Below are 16,945 nucleotides of genomic sequence, written 5' to 3' on the forward strand. Positions count from 1 at the left end.
CTCTGACAGTTCTGAATGCACTTGTGACCTCTCTACTCCTAGGCCCATAAACACGCAAAGGAGGGGGTCCTCTTCGGAAAGAACGGGTTTCACCAGAACATGTAGGGTCTCAAAGAGGAGGAAATATGCTCTACTCCTTTGTGGCGGCGCATTTGTATTTGCTCCCTATATGAGTACTCATGTAGACCGCAGGAGGCATTGTATAAATAAAGACTCATAGTACTACCTCCATTTCAGTGGGAAGGAGGGCAAGGCAGCCTGTGAGCACGAGCCCCTGCTAAGGGTCGCAGGGACAGAAAGTGACACATACTTCCAAAAAAGTGACAGAAAGAGCATCCTATGAGTCCCACTCTATACCACCCAACCGCAGCCTACTTGTCCCAGGGGATCGCCACCAACGCATGACCCGGCACCTGTCTCCCCCGGTGGATATTTACCAAGGCGGTCCAACAATATTCTTTCGAGACTTTTGTTTGTGTGAAATGTGTTCACTCCTGGAGACTGGGAATGGAGGTTCTGTCAATGGCCAGCAGAGGGCGCTCCTCGCCTGCTGATGAAACGACTGAGCCCATTGTATGAAAGGAAAGAGTTTCCTCTTCCAGGTCAGCGGTTGCAGAGACAGCTTCAGCACCTGATGGTGACATCACTTCTGGCCTCTCCCTCAGTGTCCAGCCCGCTGCAGAGGAGGAAGAGCGCTCTGTCTGTCTGTCTGTGCAGTTATCTACATCTTCAGACCCTCATAGACCCCCTCCTACCCCAGACTCCAAATCTGCACCTGCCCCGCCCCCGCCATAGGAGGAGGAGAGAGCCTGGAAATGTCTGCACAGGTTTCTGCTCAGGTAGGAGATTGTCAGCACCTTGTGCTGTGTTTGTAGAAATAGACTGAATCATCCTGGGTAAATCTCTGCCAGGAGCCGGGCTCTTCTATTTGGAGGGGGGTGTGGGGGGAGGGCTTTCCTTCTGGCCCTGTGGGTGTTTGTGGTCATCATTTGTGTTAAGATCCCTGCACGGTGCTTTGCATCTTAGTGCACTTTGAGAAATCTATGCACGTTGCACACATCGTACTGAACTATGAGGGATCTGTGTCACTGCACTGCATCTCCCAGCACTGTGAGGAATCAGTGCACTGCACTGCATCTTACTGCACTATGGCAAATCTGTGTCACTACACTTAATCTTACTATATTGTGAGGAATCTGTACACACTGCAGTGCACCTTACTGCACTATGAGGAATCTATGCATTTCACTGTGAAAAAATCTGTGCACACTGCACTGTATCTGACTGCACTCTGAGGAATCTGTGCCCTGCATCTTACTGCACTATGGGGAATCTGTGCACGCTGCGCTGCTTCTTAATGCACGGTGACAGATCTATGTACACTGCACTTTACTGCACTATGAGGAATCTCTGTCACTACAGTGCATCCTACTGTACTGAGGAATTTGTGCTGCTTCACTGCATCTTACTGCACTGTGAAAAATCTGTTCACATTGCACTACATCTTAGCACTCCTTGAGAAATCTGTGCACACTCTTTGTTCGGCTCTCGCTGTTAGTTTGTTGACTTGCCCACCGGTACCCCTGTGTCAGAAGCATGTCCCCCGGGCAGTTGAATGTCAAGGCTTCCCTACTGCCCCATGCCCCTTTGCCCCCGTTTTCCTATCCCAGTCTAGGTAAAACCTCAGTCATTGCAATAGTTTCCAGCGGCTTAGGTTGGCTTATAGCATTATCTGCTGCAGAGGTTGTGTGTCTGCTGCAGTGATTGTGTGTGTGTGCATTGACCTTGAGTCTCCCAGGTAGGAGACCTTCCAAGTAGTGGAATGTACATGTCTGTGTTTTTGATTTGTCTCTGCAGGTTGGATGTGTGTTTTATGTGAACAGGGTAACGTTGTCTTTGCAGACTGTGCGTGTTTGTGTGTGTGTATGAGACACGTCTACAGTGTGTCTTTTTAAAGGGTGTCTGTCTTAGCAGATGTTGGCGGGACTGTCAGTCACTCTTATTGGCCTCTCCTCTCTGTACCAAAATCTTTATGATCACTTGCTGTTACAGGGTCTGCTCTGTGCAGAATAGTCAGGTACTACTCGGCACACTGTAGTCGCCTGAGCAAAGTCACATGTGAAGTTCTAGTTCTTCCCCATAGTTTGGAAGAATTAGGCAGCTTTGAGTGAGAATTCAGCACAACTTTCAAATATGTGAGTGCCCACAAGCACACAGGGTTACTTGTATGACAATGCTGCAAGGGAATGCTTCACTCTCTCATCAACAGTGTGTTGATGAGGATTGTGCTATTATATGAAGCCTACATGATGGATTCCCAGAGATGCTTGAAGTCATTCTGCTCCAGTTGTCACTTCCAGTTGTCACTTCCACAGTCCCTTCCACAGTGCCCACACCACAATTACTCAATACGTGTTTTTTTTAAAGGGTAAGAAACCAATTTATTGTCGCTTCCCTAGACAACATTACTTTGTGTCCATTATTTGATATCTTTTTCATATTAGCAAAAGCTCATAACAGAAAAAAGGACAATAAATTCAAATATTTACAAGGCTAAATAGACTCTTTACAAACATTAAAGACCAAAATTATTTACACATTAGAAAACATTTCAACATCAAGCATTACAAAAAAATAATGATAATTATATCACAAACAACAGTTATTACAACCAATTAATGAGAAAAAATAAAGTTTGGGGGAGAAAATAAGTGACTCAATGACTTATAGACACTTAAATACTGGACCAGCCGGTCCTAGTACCCTAAAAATGGCAAATTATTTTTCCCAAACAACACTGCCGACGCGTTTCAAGACCAGGCGCAAAGTCACTTGTCAGTAGTCACTAGTTGTCACTTCAGCAGGAAGGGGAGAACAAGATGAGCGAGCATAAAAAGCAAGAAGGGGCCAGAGAAGAGAAATAAGAGGGATACAGAGAGAAAACACACTAAGGGTGGAGAAAAGTAATTCCTAGATATCGGCCAAAATGTGAAAGAAAGAAATTTGTACGGGAGGGAACGAAAGTTCTAAAAGATGGGCAGGAAAAAAAATCTAATGAACATTATTTATAAATTGCCAAAAGTGTAATTATATTTTAGGAGCTAAAAATGTGATTTAAGTGCGACGTGAATGTGAGTTTTCAAGTGTTATAGGTGTAATGTGCTGTTTAGTGGTACCAATACTTGAACCAAGTTTATAGCTTTAGATCTGGGATTTAATCCCAATCACCAAAGGGTGTAAATGATCCAAAGGGAGGGATCAATGTATTTTCGGGTTACCAATCTCAGCTTAAGTGAGATAGTTAAGAGGTCCCAGGTTCCAACCGTCCTCCTTTATAAATGTGTTTATGCACATACTGCACAGATCTGTGTTACCTTTGTATGAAACATACCAATCTTAATAAATTCTGTTGGAGGTGGCCCTTTCTAGGGTGCTTTCTCTCAACTTTTAATTTTTTTGCTTTTGTCCCTCCTGGTTTTTCCGCTGATCTATGTAATGGCCTAAGGACTTTGATCGCTTTTTACACTGCCATTCACTGCCAAAGTGATGTGTTTGTCATATACAAACTGGTGATTAGTGTATCCATGATTGGCTAAATTGAGTTTGCTGTCAGTCCATTGTCTAGAGGTAAGACATATACCTAGGGCATGTAACTTAACACCTTCTCCGTGGGCCTGCAGAACTGGTTGTGCCACACACGGAGGTAGTTCTTCAAATGTGCCACAGATTTGCCATGACAGGGCCTGTGTGTGTAGGTTACTGTTACTAGGCTTGGCATTTAAGAAGACGCTTGCCAAGGTTCTGCATGTCTCTTGCTGTAACTGAGTACTCTCTGGGGACAGTGTGCAGTGCCGGTAAAGGGTAGGGCATGTGTGTGCGCTACATACACTGGTAGTGAATGGCACACAGAAGTGTGTTTGGCACAGTAGGGCCTGCTCCTCGTATTGGATTGGCTTGAGGGATCTGTGGAAAGGCTATTGAGCTGGATTTCCTGCATGCAGAAGAGTGTCAGTACAGTGTTTGATATCGATGAGTTCGTAATGGCGAACCTGCTCCGGTGGTGTGAGTGAATTCGACATTTTGACGGTGGAAATACCACTTTGGGAAAGTGGGAATGTCTGTACTCATGGCTCTGTATGCCTATCCACCTGTCTCCAATTCACAGCTGGCTGCTGGGGGATGGCTACATCTGTGCATTTCTGATAAGACAGTCATAAACTAAGGGCTTACGGTATACTGTAGACTTTCACTCTGAGGGGCCATCCTGTGTTGGTTAAGAGGGGGTGGAATTGGCACCTGCATTTCAAGTGGCAGGGTTGTGGCCCCACTAAAGATACTGATCAAGCCTCCCAGGGTAGGATGTCAGACATGACAACATTTAGAGAAGGCCCGTGCATTTCAAAGGTGGCCTTTTGAGCTGATCTCATCTTCATAGGTCATTGTGAGTATAACCACTGGGGCTCTGCCTTTAGGAGTAAGAGACGCTTTGGGGATTGGAAACATACTACGCTGGTTTGATGCTGGGACATCAACAAGAAGGGGGGCAACTGGATTATCTGCAGACCAGAGGTGGCATGGGGCTTGTTGTGCTCTAGGAATGGGACTTTGCCTGGATGCTGCTGGCCTGCAGCTAATTGGCAACTGTTGTGACCCAGGTCCCCAACCACTCTCCTAGGGCTCGAGTTCCCAGGGACAGAAAAGGTCTCCCTGTTTCCACAAGATCGTAAGGACCGTGCAGGGTGAGGGGTAAACATGTGGAAATGATCATTGGTTGGGACAAGGACCCTTCCGACGTGTGCAGTCATCAGACTGTGCCGTAGAGCGAGCTGGTAAAGATCAGTGGCTCACCTGGGGTGGCTATAGAGTGACAAGTTCAATGAGTGCAGGGGACGTTTATTGAGTCTGAGAGGCTCAAGCTTTCAGCCGGACACCTCTGCTAGTTAGTATTCCTAAGCGTTAGGTTTCTAAGCAGTGTTGTGAGAAGTTTGCGGAGTCTGCGATAGCCAACCGATAGCCAATCTGGCAGCATAGACTGTGTCCGACCTCCAGATTGGGGGGACAACAGTGCCTGACATCGCAGCCTCAGTCTGAGGTCACTCGCTCCTTCTCCCCAGGCCGATGCCACAAGGTACTACGTTGTTAAGGATAGCGTGACTGAACGGTCTTGTTGTGCCTTGTGTGCATCCACAACTTGCTCTCTGGAGCAACTGTAGCTCCCACCTCTGCCGGAGGTGAAATCATTCTCCAAATTGGGAGCCCGCCAGCTTCTGGTGTTGCAGTATTTTTCCTGTGGGGAGGATAGTGATCCTGCACTCGTGAAGGTGCCACTAGGTGCCTGAGTACCTAATCTGGATGGACGAAAACGTGTAACTGTTTCCTTCCTCTTAAGGTGGTCCCTTGATCTAATCAAAGTGTCGACAGCAGGGGCAATCTGTATTGTTGGCTGGTGTAGTTTGAGTGGCTGAGGGGCTAAGTCGCAAGGTGTAGAGAGAAGCTGTGATTTCTTGACCATTACAAGTATACGGAGTATGCAATAATGGGAATGTTGTTGTTTATGCAAATGTGTTAGCGGAAAAGTAGAATACCTCTGAACAGCCTGGATATATGTTTCTGTTGCTTTTAATGTGGAACGGATTGCTTGTATTGTGTGTATGTTGCTTACAAGGCTGAAGGGATAATGGTGCAAGCGAACGCTTTGGACAATTATATATATGTTAATGCCGTTCTGCTGCTAATGGAAGAGTTTGAACATTTGATATAACTGTAAAATATATATGCAATGTGTATGTTGCTGTGAATTCAATGTGTGTGCAATACAAAGACCAGTGTTGTGTACATACTGTATGGAGTCTTTTTGTAGCGTCCACAGAGTGTTGCGAGGTTGAGGGTTGTGCCAACACTTTACACTTTGACCCTGAGGATAAGCCTGACTGCTCTGTGCCAAGCTATCCAAGAGTGAGCTTAGGTTATCAGACAAGTGTATCATACTCATCCTATCTACGACAGTGGATTCTGCCTGGCTTAGATGCATACCAGCCAGAAACCACTGGGTCTAACACATTCCTAATAATAAATACATTGAAAAAAAAATTAAGCTTTGCCAATTTTGCACCCAAGACCACCTCAATCTGTCCCAACTCTAGACATGTTTTTGAAGAGCCATGTCTTCAGCTTCTTGCTTAGCTCAAGAAGTGAGGAGGAGGCTCGGATGTGTTAAGGGAAGTCGTTCCACACTTTAGGAGTGATGTATGAGAAGAGTTGACCTCTGGATCTGTTTCTGTGTATGCATGAGATGTGTCTGAGTATGAGTCTGGCTGAACGGAGGTGCATAGGGGGTTGATGGATGGATATGGAGTTGTGTAGGCAGGGATTTGTTGGGCAGTGTCTTGAATGTGTGGGTGAGTAGTTTGAACTGTGGACGCTTATGTATCTGGAGTCAGGGAGCTGTGATATGTGTTCTGAGTGGGAGGTTGAGGATACGTCTAGCTGCTGCGATTTGGGTGGTTTTCAGCCTTCTGGTGAGCTGTTGGATGATTCCTGCATAGAGAGAGTTCCTGTAGTCCAATCTACTGTTGATGAGTATGTGGATGACAGTCTCATGGTGATTCTCGGGAGCCATTTGAAAATGTTCTTTAGGGTATGGAAGCAGTGACGGCATTGACCTGGGCGAACATGTCCATCTTTTTGTTGATGATGAGTCTTAGGTTGCTGGTGCGCAAGCTGGAGGTGGGAGTAGGTCGTAGGTTGGATGGTGAGTGTTGAGTGTTGTTTGTCAGTGTTGAGTTTGAGACGGGTAAACTTCATCCTAGTGGCAACTTCCATCATGCAGGCAGTGAACGCTTTCCTTTTGTTGTGGATTTTGTCCTAGAGGGACCGTATTAGTTGTGTGTTGTCAGTGAAGGAGAGGATATTGATGTAGTGGGTATGGATGGCGTTGGCCGGTGGGGTATTTAAGTGATGGATAGTGTTCTGCTGAGGAGTGAACCTTGAGGTGCTCTGCAGATGAGATTTCCGGTTTCCAAGGAGTATGATGCCAGGTTAACTGTCGAAGTTCTTTTTATCCTGAAGGAGCAGATCAATTGCCTGCAGGTTCTTGAATCTCGTCCTTGTGAAGGCACCTGATGAGGATGGGATGTGGTACCATGTGACACACCGCCAAGAGGTTCATTAGTATGACGGCCTTACCCTCTCCTCTGTCTAGGATCATGCCAATGGTGTAGGTAGGTTCAATGAGCTCTGTTTCCATACTCTGGGTGGCCTTGGGGAGCTGGTGGTTCACAAAGTAGCTGGTCAAACACATCTTGATGGTTTTCTCTAGGACTTTGGCCATGTATGATTGGAGGGTGATTAGTCAGTAGTTGGAGAGTTTGGGGAGATCCACAGAGGGTTTCCTCTGCAGGGCTGTGACATTTACCTGCTTCCGGGATTCTGGGAAGAAGACCGCATTGATGGAGTCTTTCAGGATGGGAGTGAGGACTTCACTGATGGTGGTTAGACCTTTGTTGAAAGTGTGGTGGGGGCAAGGGTCTAGGGAGCCCCACAGTGGATGGTCTTCATGGTTGCGGCAGTCTCTTTTGTGGTGATGCCGTTTTACATGGTCAAGGTCCATTCTTTAGCTGACATTGGAAGACTGGCTGCGAGGTTGCTGGAGTCAGTTTGCCGGTTGAAGTTGGCGTAGGTGGATGTGATCACCTTCCAAAAGAAGTTACAGAGTTTGTTGCATTGGGTCTTGTAAGGGGAGATGTTGCTGGTGGTGGCTGACTATGAAGAAGATTTATTTGGTGCTGTTGTTGCTGGCTTCGATGCAGTTGGTGTGAGCTGTTCACTTGGCATTTCAGACATGCTGGTGGAAGCATGTCAGGGCAGATTAGAAGACGTCATTGTCTGCGGTGTCTTGGATCATTCTCAACTTGCTTTCCAGGTGCTTACAGTGCTGCATCACGATCTACAGTTCTTCTGTGGACCAGCTGGCTTGCTTTTGTGATCTTGATTTTTATGTGCTTGAGGGGGGCTAGGTTGTTGGTGCAGGTGGTGATCTATTCATTGAAGTTCTTGATGTCTTCCGCTAGGTTGCTGGTGTGCTTGGGGAGGAGTATGGAGAGGGCCGATGCCCAGACCTTCTCTGAGATGTTCTTGCAGCAATGTTCAATGAGTCTGCGAATATCTGTCAATCAAATGACATTAGATGACCAATATTTTGTTATGTGTAAATCTAGTATGTTGTGAAGCAGGACATAGGCATTATGCATATTATGAACTTAGGTGTTACAAGCCTTTAGTTATGTTATCTTCTGTTGTTTGTTTTCTATTTTAAGAAAAGGAGAATGTTAGATATATGAAAAACATGAAGCTATATATGTCATTTATATATATTTTTTCTTTGCAATTGCTTCTCTAGATTATCAGCAGAGACTCCTGAAGAAGGCGGTTTTCTGCCGAAACGCGCGTCGAGTTGATTCATAACTGTATTCTTATGTTATTTAATTATATGAATGTATTGTTTTCCACTATGTGCATAATTTTTAGGAAATGTATTATTTTTTGACACGTATATGTTGTTTTTTATGAATGATATATTTTTACTGAGATCATATAGTTTGCTTTCTATATGATTTTTAATCAATACTTATTAAATATATAGTTGTATACAATTTTAACTTCTTTTTTTGTCCATTCTTCACACTTACTGATTTAAGTTAATTGGTCATTCAATTTTGCTGATGTCCTAGTTTTTTTTATCCACATTGGCTTGCAGCAGCGACCGCCTGTCCAGAGGTGGTGGATCTCCTGTGATCTAGGATGGTGAGCCTGAAACTCAAAAGGGTGCTGTCAGTTCAGGTGATAGGCGTTGGTTTGTAGACTCTGATGTTGTTTAGTGTGGAAAAGAGAGGGGCCAGGAAGTGTTTGGCGGTGTGGGTGGGTCTAGTGATGTGCTGAGTAAAGTTGGGGTTCGTAACGCTTTTGAGGAGGGTATTTAAATTTCAGTCATTACGGTCCTAAAGTTAGGAGTCGTAACTTTAGGACTCCTAAATGCCTTCTGTGAATACCAAAAGTGTTAAAGTTAGGATTTTTCTCAGTTTAGGAGTAATAAAGTTAGGAGTCCTAACTTTAGGACTGCTAAATGCCTTCTGTGAATACAGAAAGTCTTAAAGTTAGGATTTTTCTCAGTTTAGGAGTAGTAAAGTTAAGAGTCCTAACTTTAAGACTCCTAAATGACTTCTGTGAATACCGAAATGAGTAAGTGCCTTCTGTGAAAACCAAAATGAGTAAGTGCCTTCTGTGAATACCAAAATGGTAGTAAGTTTAGGATTTTGTCTTATGTTAATTCTGTGAATCTGGCCCATTGTTTTTAGAGACTTTATCCTACTCTTATAGAAGGGACCATAAATACCAACTGGATGTCACATTCCGAGGGGTTCCAGGTGTGTTGTGTGTGTTTTATAGGATAGCGCTTACTGCTACGCATTGTTTATCTGATGAGTGCAAGGCACCGGCTGCTCTGGCATCGTCCTTCGCTGGAGTGCATGCTCTCAGCTGTGCATTTATTGTTAGGAATAGACGATAGTTAGGGGATAGGATGTTGAAACTAACCTTAATGTATGTTCGGAATTGTGCCTCCCTTCGCTTTTGGTAATTTACAGACAGTCCCCAGACGACGTAAAAAGCTGTCTCCAACATAAGCCGCTCCTTGGCTTACTGTTCTTTGGACGTGACCACGCCCCCTTTCTTTGCTTCCGAGTTCCTCTTCGAGTCCTGCCTAGCACCCTGTATTAGGAGTTTCCAGGAGTCTCGTTTTGATTACCGGATCGTTCTCGCCTCTGAAGATTTTCTTTTTCCCGGTGAGTCAGTCGTGCGTTCCGCTCCTGTTGCCCTTCAGGAGCCGGACGGCACACCTCCCCTTCCTCCCGAGTGTGTGGGTGGTCTGCTCTCGCTGCCCCCTGGAGCCAGATGGCACACCTCATGCCTCCTTCCGAGTGTGTAGCTGTTCCGCTCTCAGTGACCCTGGAGCTGGACGGTGTACATCACCCCTGCCTTCCGAGCTCTTCCAGGTCCACGGAGCCGGACGACTCACCTCTACCCGCCTCACCCTTTTACTATTCTTGATTGTTCTGCTCCATATTCCCTACAGAGCCAGACAAACATAATAGCTATTATTTATACCTTCACTATTTTGAGGCCTGCAGCTCTTTTTTATATGTAACACTTAAGGAGTCCTTTAATGTGATTGATGCTCTATTTCTCTCTTGAGCAGTATCTCACACACCTACAACTCCTTGGCTTTGGCATTCATTCCACTTCCACATTTTCAGTATTTTGGGGCTACTCCCTCAATAGTGTTTTACCCACCATTCGATTCCATTATTCTATTTTGTATGAATGGCTGTATGAGAGTATCTTATTCCACCAAGTCCCAACAACAGAATGTATTAAACATTTGAAGACGCCCTCAACTTTCACTCATTCATTGTGGAGGCTCTTCTCTGCTGTTTTCCAAGACCTTCGGGGACACACTGGGGTTAGTGGAGCACTGATTTGAACATACATTAATGTTTAAAAGGTTTTGTTATAATTCATGGATTCTTTTCTATAAAAGATATTCTTTTGTTTACAGTGCCAGTCTCTCCAGTCATCCCATTACAGAATTCTCTATCATCATCTTCTGGGAAAGAGTGGTGGACACTCTATGGTTTATTTCCATACTTTTAGGGAACAGCCTTTTGTGAGTGTGTTTAATATTTGCATTCCGGGTGCTGTTTTCTGGAAGTTGGGGGAAATTCCTCTTCGCTCTTGTGGAATCTCGCTTATACCAGGCTTAACCCGACATTTATTTGTGTTTGAGTGTGTGCATCTGACTTGTTTCTTTAGGTATTAGATCCTGGGACCTCATGATGATTTTTCTGTTGCAATCTTCCTGGTGTGTTTGAAGCTTGTTCCATGTCTGGTGTTTCCATCACGGTAAGTGTTAGGAATACAGATGACAACTCTGTTGATCAGATAAAGTGTCACTCTGTAACCGTAACAAGTCTTTTATGATGATATAGGTAGGGGTGGGTGGAATTTGCGTAATTGCGTTACGCAAATCTCCGCGGAACTGTAAAAAATCTCTGTGAACATGCAGAAATTCCGCGAACAAGCAGAATTGCTTGTTCGTGATGCTTTTTTACTGTTTGCAATCACTGTTTGCGTGCTCAGGGGGAAATATCTCGCGAACACGCATTTGAGAACGCGAACAAGCAAAATATTTCGCGAAGTCGCGGAACGCAGAATTTCGGGCAATTTCGCATTCTCCGCGGAATGTGAAATTACCCAAATTCCCCAAATTCCGCGAGCGGAACGTAATTAACCTCCCAGGCCTAGATTTAGGTAGTGCAGGCAACAGTTGTTCTCTGGTGTGCTGGACTCCTAGGAGCGGGCCCTTTCTATAAATTAATCTGAATCTAACATTCCCCCTCCCTAACTGAGTTATCTACTACCCTGGCTGTTTGTGTCCGTGTCTTGAGCATGGATGGTTCCTGTTTCTGGCTTGTGGTGTAAGTGTTTCCCTTGGAATTGTGTGTCCTAATCATGTGTATTCCCCTATTTTCAGGGTAGCTTTCTTCACGCAGGGCTATATTAGTTTCAGGGTGCTGCACAGCAAGAGGAAGATTGCAAACACTGTTTAACGAGGCCTTGCATAGGCCTGCGACCCACTTTGGTACCCAGATAAACAAACCTGTAAACCATTCTATGTTTGGGGCACCTCCTTCTTTTATCATGATCTGCTGTAGGTTTTACAGTATTTGGAAGGCGATTGACAGTGTGTCATTGTCCTGGTCTTTCATGGGGATGAAGGTTCAGCACACTGTACCTATCTTGGCGCATACGCACCCTTCCATTGTGGTATTAAGTCCAACACATATCGGTGCTTCATCACAATGAGGCAGAGGGTACACATGTCTTCTTTGCTTTTGGCCAGTTTCAGTGGTGTTCATCATTTTCAGCAGTTCCCACCTGATGATCTGCAGCCACCGACCGGCCACTATTCTGATATCCACGACTGTCTCCTGGATCACAAGCTCAGCGTCTTATTCCTCACCGAAACATGGCTCACTCAATCTACAGATGTTGAACCTGTTTGGGCTCCCCCTCTAAGATATCTCATTCAAAGATGCGAAGGACCCTGTGGCAGAGGGGTTGGTATCACAATCATTCACAGAACCTATATTAAGTGCATTCTGTCCCCTGGCCATATTTAGGCCTGTGAAAGCATGCAATTAAACTGCATTTTAGCAAACCTTTAACATTTTTAGGCTTCCTGATTTATAGACCACCAGGCACCTCTAAATAGTACAGGGAATCTCTAATGGAGCGCGTAACATTGCAATCAATCAATCAAATAACTGTATTTGCATTTGGTGAACGCATATAAGTAGAAAGAAATATCAAAATGCAAATTGTTTGAAAAGCATTTACAATCAGTAGTTCATTAATTATTTTATAAATAAAAATATTTACAAGAATCCTCGCCACTAAAACTAACAACAATTCATTATGGATGTATAAAAGTAATAAGAACAAATTATTACGACAAGCAATTTAAAAGGATGCCACGTGTACGTAAACTCTTCCTAATCCTGTGTTGAATTCTCGTTAACATGTTTAAAGCCATGCAACAATTCAGTATCAGTAATTGGGCAATTGACGACAGGCTAATGAAAAGGATCAAATAAAACAACCCCCCTCTCTAATGAACTTTACCTAGTCCGAATGACTGAGTATAACAAATTTGCAGTCATAAAACAGATGAAAGGGCTTTCCAGGGAATTAATTACTGTAAGGGCTGAAGAGCAAGAAAATAGACTCAATTTTGTTAACATTCAGAGAATTCATTTTATTCTTTCCATTTGTATAAAAACAACAGAAGAATAAACTATGAGACATTGTTTGAGTGGACAAGCCATCACAAGGACAAAGCAATAGATTATTGAGTTCATGTTCTTAAAATTCAATCTCATCCTTGTTCAAAGATATCGATGCATGTTGTTAGAGACAAAGGAGAGATATGAATCATGCCCTGTGGGCACCCTGGGCAGTGCCTGGTAGAATATAACCATGACTTTACTTTGATTATATTGCCATCTTTCTAACTCACATTTATTAACAAAAGCTTCTCTTAACTCAGTTTTGGAGAAAGATAAGCATTTAGAGGGTGATGTGTGCAGAAAAGCTAGGCCCAAATCTGTGAAAGACTTCTTAACATATGTTAGCCAAGGAACACTAATGGCTCGGTCAAGGTTGATTATAACTCTTATTACAGCTTGATTCAACATAACCGAGTCCCTTTTCCAAATACGAAACCATAAGAGGAGCGGGCCAGTTTGAGTCAGTAATAAAAGGGAGTTTGAGTTCTTTGTGGGCAATCAGATTTGAGCAAGCCAGAGTAACTGAAAACAGCTTTTTAACAAACGTATCCTCAACTTTCTGCAGAGCACCCACTTCAGCTGTGCCCCATATTTCTGCTCTGTAAGAAGCTATGGATTTTACCAAATACATTTCTACCATTTCTCTAATAGATTTTTTAACCAGTTTAGAGGCAAATTTCCACAGAACAACTATGCTTCTTTGCAACAAATTAATTCTGTTTTCTACCATAGCAGACCAGTTAAGTTTGGAATCGAAGAAGAGGGCTAGATAGACAAGCATTTGTAATGCAAAAGGTTTTGCATTCACACAAGTTTGAGCTATTGGCACTATAAATGACAATGCTTTTTATTTATATTTTGGGTTTTAAAACCTAAATGAAAAGGTATTGTCATTTACAATACTAATAGCTAAATCTCTAGAAAATATGAGACCTATTGCATTGCAATAAAGGGCCTTTTCAACCGCTTGTTAAATTGTAAATATCTGAGGATGAGACCGGTCTGCGACGTCTTCAAAGTAGTGATAAATAGTGCAGGGAAAAAGATGTGTAAGTGTTGTAAATTACACAGACAGAAAGTCTGAGAGTTACATATGATCCGAGCTATAAACACTAACAAGGCGCTCCAACACCTTTCGCTCTGTGATTACACTTCCGTGGCACAGGAGGAAGAGCGGGGGGGCTATTTCCTGCCCTCTCCATGATTTGAGTGTGCAGTGTGGTATTGCGTAATGTCATTGCTATCTTTGGCCGAATATAAAACACTTCATCTGCCGTAGGGCCCTGGCTTCACCTCCTGGTGAAGGGCAGGCTGTGCTTTATGGCAGGCATGGAGGGAGAGAGGGATGGTCTCAGCTGCATCTCCAACCTTCTACAGTGCCCCCGCTATTACTAGCAAGCGAGAGGCGCTGAAGTGGTGGTATTGGTACTGATGGTGGTGGTGGTGGTGGTATTATTGGTGGTGGTATTATTGCTACTGGTGGTGTTGTTAATGAAACAGACTTTTGAAAACAATTGGTCAGGAGGCTTTAATACAGATGACATGTAACACAGATGTGCTTTAGTCAGCTTCCCGCACTCAATATGGAGGGTGGGGCATTTTTTCAAGGTTAAGAAACAGAAAAAGTATATTGTTACATTAATGGAAATGCTCTTCTACTTACTGGGAAAGGCACTGCCAACTCCACATTATTTGTCGTCAATAGCACATTTCTATCCTAAAGTTGAACCAAATGCAGGAGATTAGTAGTCTATGCTTATATATGGGCTCAATGCATGTCCAGGCCCAGTACTCAGTTTAGATCCAAACCAATCACGTTGAAAGTTACTAAATTTCCCAACTGAATGCAAATGTAATCATCATTTTTTTAAACTGATTATTTTCTCAAAAAAGTAGTGATTTTTAGTCCCTTTCTCCTGAAAATATACAGTGAGTTAAAGCGTTATTAAACCATTAAACAAAGTAAAGGCATTAATAAAGATGTCGGCATATCGCCAGCAATAAGCAAAAGTAGATACACTGACACTTGCTTAGCACTTTACTCATTTTTCATTGTCTTCATCCACACATAACTGTTGTTTTTGAATTGCTTACTTGTTTTCAACATTTTTCTGAAGCAAAAAGCAGATTCAAACTCCAAACGTATACAGTCATTCAATGCAGGGTCCACTTACATATCAACAGGAAATGAAATCAGCCTATTCCACAAGGCAAGCCATGGGTGTTTGATAAGCATTTTGATAAAGACTGTTATTCTTAAAATAGAATGAACATTTTGAGGGAACAGAAAACAAAATCCAGCAGCAATGCAAGGTGCATGAAGGCTAACAAACTCTCAAAAAATTAAATTAACAAAGAACCCTATTTGTGAATTCCTTTATCCTTCCAGAGTGGGTATGGTGCCACAAAACTGGGGTCGTAATATTGTCGGACGTAAATATTGTGCCCTGTTGATTCAAAACCATTGCTACACTTGAGTAATCTCTAAGAGGTTTACTGTATGTCTAGAGATGTAAGGCATACACAGTATTTGTTAAAATACCCCTCACACACCAAAAGGGCCCTTGTGTCATGCTTCCTCATCGGGGTCTTCCGGCCCCGCTGCGGGACGGGGCGTGCTGCGACTGGTGACTACGCTGGAGCACTCTAAGTTTGTAAGTGCTATGTGAGGTGTATTTGTAGTGAGTAAAGTAGGGTCAGGGGTGAATGGCAAAGTGATGTTAAAAAATACCTGTCCGTATGGATTCAAAAAAACTTTATTGGGGAGAGGAGCTTCGCGCGCAACCAAGATGGTCGCGTGAGCACAGGGCTCCCGGGCCCTCGCCACCTCCACCGACTATCCTGTCTTCTATCCTGATTTGGACGACGGGTTGTAACTGGCACAGCCCTGCTGATCAATTATCCGTTTTCAGACTCTGATTTAGACATTGGAAGCCGAAGATACGGATCTTTGAACTTTTCTGGCCTGCTCCATGGTTCTGCCCCGGGCTTTGTTTCCCTGCCAGCCGGACAGTAATTGAACAACAACGGATCACCCGAGTCAACTCGGCTCGGTCGTCTACTTTCAGTTTCGTTTCTCGCCCAGGGACCTTATTGACTCTGCCTTGAGTGGCCTGTCCCGATTGCCTTCCACCTTACTACTTCTCGAAAAAGTGACTTTGGACTACTTTGACTCATTGTCTGGCGAGAGGCCCCCATTTTATCCTTCTAACTGATGCGGATGACTCAGTTATAGCCATTTTTACCCGGTACCAGGCTTCCCTCCGGGGCTCAAGATCTAAAATGGCCACCAAGCCTGAGGGTGAAAAACGCAAGACCAAGCCGGGTGTCCGAGGGAGTTCTGTGCAATCGAATGTCATGGACAAATATACCCTCACTAAGGGCTCTCCGGGGGGACCGACTAAATCCCCGACTAATGCTGCAGAAGACTCCTCGACTGGTGAGGACCTGTCGCTACGGGACGTCATGGGCGCCATTTCTGGAATGAAGGTCACATTGGGACAACAATATGAGGCCCTGTCTCATAAGCTAGACACTGTCGCTATTGATGTTACCCTGATCAGGGCAGATCTTGCGAAGACCAATGAAAAGGTCAAGTCCCTTGATCTTAAGACATCTAGCCTCACGACCGACGTCTCCGACTTACAGGCAGAGGTCGGTAACCTACGAACCTCCCAGGATTATTTCTCTCGACGCCTGGAAGATTTCGAGAGCCGTGCTCGGCGGAATAACGTCCGTCTGGTTGGTGTCCCGGAAACATCGGGAGCCTCTTCGGTGGATTTATTGGTGGAGGATCTTGTATTGAATCATCTAGCACCCAAGGGCCTTAGTAAGTTCTTTGCTGTGGAACGAGCACATAGGATCCCTGGGGGCACGCCTAAACCGGGTGCCACTCCGCGTCCCATCATTGCTCGGATTTTCAATTTTCGGGACAGGGATGCGATTCTGCAGGCGTCACGCCAGTCTGGTCCGACTGCTTTCGAGAATACTACAGTTAGTTTCTACCCGGACTTCACCCAACAGGTCCAGAAACAGCGACTGGG

At 44.3% G+C, this 16,945-nt stretch overlaps 1 protein-coding gene across 1 annotated transcript in view; it reads left to right on the top strand.

Annotated features, from left to right (window-relative positions):
- Positions 1-665: 665 nt before the first annotated feature.
- The window catches only part of LOC147736809 (uncharacterized), a 241,309-nt gene continuing 225,029 nt past the window's right edge, over positions 666-16,945 (top strand). The window contains exon 1 of the mRNA XM_086953506.1: positions 666-839. The gene's annotated coding sequence lies outside the window, so the exon portion shown is untranslated. The remainder of the gene's footprint in view (positions 840-16,945) is intronic.

Source organism: Lissotriton vulgaris, chromosome 1_2 (genome assembly GCF_964263255.1).
Source record: "Lissotriton vulgaris chromosome 1_2, aLisVul1.2, whole genome shotgun sequence".
Classification (NCBI taxonomy): Eukaryota; Metazoa; Chordata; class Amphibia; order Caudata; family Salamandridae; genus Lissotriton; species Lissotriton vulgaris.